This window comes from Mirounga angustirostris, unplaced genomic scaffold (assembly GCF_029215605.1).
Source record: "Mirounga angustirostris isolate CCGP_5_RB_7025 unplaced genomic scaffold, mMirAng1.0.hap1 SCAF_9, whole genome shotgun sequence".
Lineage (NCBI taxonomy): Eukaryota > Metazoa > Chordata > Mammalia > Carnivora > Phocidae > Mirounga > Mirounga angustirostris.
This window is the reverse complement of record NW_026991717.1, coordinates 136,034,327-136,037,738: the sequence shown is the minus strand read 5'-3', so window position 1 is coordinate 136,037,738 and position 3,412 is coordinate 136,034,327.

The window sequence follows — 3,412 nt, the reverse complement described above, 5'->3', positions numbered from 1 at the left end:
GCCCCTCAAAATCATCCATGGGGGTTGGAATGAACTTCTTCCAAACTCCTGTTAATATTGGTCTTTTGACTTCTCCTCGTGAATCATGAATGCTTTTCATGGCATCTAGAATGGTGAATCCTTTTTAGGTTTTCAATTTACTTTGCCCAGATCCATCAGAGGAATCGTAAGACAGCTACAGCCTTTCAAAATGTTTCTTAAATAAGACCTGAAAGTCGAAATGACTCCTTGATCCATGGGGCAGAATAGATGTGGCAGCAGGCATGAGAATAACATTCATCTGACTGCGTATCTCCATCGGAGTTCCTGAGTGACCAGGTATATTGTCAATGTAATATACTGTCAGTAATATTTTGTCAGTAGTGTTTTGAAATGAATTTTTCTTTTCCCAACAGGTCTCAGCAGGTGCTTAAAATATTTAGCAAACCATGTTATAAACAGAGGTGCTGTCACCCAGGCTTAGTTGTTCTGTTTATAGAGCACAGAGCAGATTTAACATAATTCTTTTTTTTTTTTAAGATTTTATTTATTTGAGAGTGTGTGAGAGAGCACGAGCAGGTGGGAGGGCAGAGGCAGAGGGAGAAGCAGACTCCCCGCTGAGCAGGGAGCTCCATGCAGGGCTCGATCCCAGGACCCTGGGATCATGACCTGAGCTGAAGGCAGACACTTAACCGACTGAGCCACCCAGGTGCCTGGCATAATTTTTTTTTTTTTATTAAAGATTTTATTTATTTATTTGACAGAGAGACACAGTAAGAGAGGGAACACAAGCAGGGGGAGTGGGAGAGAGAGAAGCAGGCTTCCCGCCGAGCAGGGAGCCCGATGCGGGGCTCGATCCCAGGACCCTGGGATCATGACCTGAGCCGAAGGCAGATGCTTAACGACTGAGCCACCCAGGTGCCCCATTTTTTTTTTTTTAAAGACCTTATTTATTTTAGAGAGAGAGAGAGTGAGCACGGGGAGGGGCAGAGGGACAAGCAGACTCCACACTGAGTGCAGAGCCCGATGCGGGGCTCAATCCCAGGACCCTGAGATCATGACCTGAGCCGAAGTCAGACTCTTAACTGACTGAGCCACCCAGGTGTTCCTTAATTCTTAAGGGCCCTAGGATTTTTTGGAATGGTAAATGAGCATTGGCTTCTGCCTAAAGTCACTAGAGCGTTAGCCCCTGACAAGTCAGCCCGTCCTTTGAAGCTAGGGATTGACTTCTCTCTAGCTATAATAGTCCTAGAAGTTATCTTCTTCCAATGGAAGCCTGTTTCAATTTTCAATTGAAAATGTTTAGTGTAGCCACCTTCATTAATTATCTTAGCTAGATCCTCTCGATAGCCTGCTGCTTTGATTTGTACTTTTATGTTATGGAGACATTGCCTTTCCTTAAACCCCCCGACCAAACTCTGCTAGCTTTGAACTTTTCTTCTGCAGCTTCCTCACCTCTCCCACCCTTCATAGCATTGAAGAGTTAAGGCCTTGCTCTGCAAGAGATTTTAGCATAAGGTAATGTGGTTGGTTGGTCCTGTCTAGAACACTAAAACTCTCCCCATGAGCAATAAGGCTGTTTTGCTTTATCATTCGTGTATTCACTGCAGTAGCACTTTTTCCTTCAAGAACTTTTCCTCTGCATTCACATCTTGGCTAATGGGTGCAAGAGGCCCAGCTTTTGGCGTATCTTGGCTTTCCACGTTTCCTTCACTAAACTTAATCATTTTTAGCTTTTGATATAAAGTGAGATGGGCAATTCTTCCTTTCACTTGAATGCTTAAGAGGCCACTGTAGGGTTATTAATTGGCCTAATTTCAATATTGTTGTGTGTCAGGTGCAAGGAGGGGGAGAGAAGGAAATGGCTGGTTAGTGAAGCAGTCAGAACACAATTTATCAGTTAAGTTCACCATCCTATATGGGTAGGGTTTGTGCCCCCCCCATTACAGTAACATCAGAGATCACTGACCACCATAATAAAATACTTTTAATTTGTGACAAAAAGTCCTGCATTATCTGTAAAGCGCAATAAAATGATATGCACCTGTAACCACAGAGTTCCGGTGATGCTTTTACCAACACACACTGGACAGGGTTAGTTGGTGGAGACAGAAGGCTGGGTTCTGACCCAACTCCAGTGTTCACAGGTGGGCCGCTGAGCAAGTCCCTCCACCTGTCCAATTCTCAGCTATGTCATCCACAAAACAAAGGGGCTGAAGGCAGAGTTCTTAAGTCGACGTGATCTATGCCGGAATCTGTGTTTCTACCCTGCTCCCCTCAACACTTTCTGTGTTTCTAAACATTGGACAGAACGACGCTGTGTGCGATGGAGGAAGCTAATGACCAGGACACCACTGGGGGCTGATTTGCTGCTGATGACCTGGTGGAAAGGTGGGGAGGGTGTCATCATGGCAAAAGAGGTGGGCACTCTTCTGTCTTCACAATCCTACTGCCTCTTCAAGGATCCTGGGAATGAACACAACTCAACCTAGCTTGGTGCTTTTGCTAGAGAAAGGTTCTTTAGCTGGCTGAAACCCTGGATCTATTGTATTTCGCCTCCAATTAGTGCATATAGGCTAACGCAGAAACTGTGAGAACGTATGAAGATGAAAATTACCTATCTTACCACCTAGTGATAGCTACTATTAACATTGTAGAACACTGTGTATTTTCCAAAAATAGATCCTAGTTTTATATCCTTTTTTATCATGTAGTATAATTTTTTCCTGTTGACATTTTTTCCATGATTTTTAATGGCTGCATATTTTTCCGTCAAAAGCATGTGGCGTAACAACCACTTTTTAGAGCCTTTCCAATTTTTCATTAGAGAAAGTAAACATCCTTGTAGTATATTTTCTGCTGAGTCACTTCCCTATGCTAGTTTGCTAGGATATTACAAGTACAGAAGTTACAAGCTTTGAAAAGGCTCTATTACTAATGTTTTCCAGAAAGGTTTCATTGATAAATTCTCCGACAGAATATAAGAGTGCCCCTCACTAAATCCTTATTGTTATCATTACATTTAAATAGTGGGGGATCATGAAACTATTAGGTGAAACACAGAGCTAAACCCTATTTTCCTTTCTTGAATTACTGGTCAAGTTGAATATCTTTCAAGTGGTTACTGGACATCTATATATTTTTTAGAGTTGTTTGATCATATTATATGCCCATTGTTCTTGTTTTCTTACTGATTTGTAAGAGTTACTTATTTAGAGGCTTTTCCTTTTTTTCCCTTTTTCGTTTGGAAGTGAAATCAAGGCTTACTTTATCTGATTAGATTCTTTAAACAAGCTGGATGAAATGGAAGTTTTAGTATCTGTATAGTTTTATTAATGTCTTCTCTCTCTGTTCTTCTTTCATAATGGTATAAAGAGCAAATCACTTCACAGCAAAATGTAACTGCACAGAATTAAAAAATGGACACGGAAGC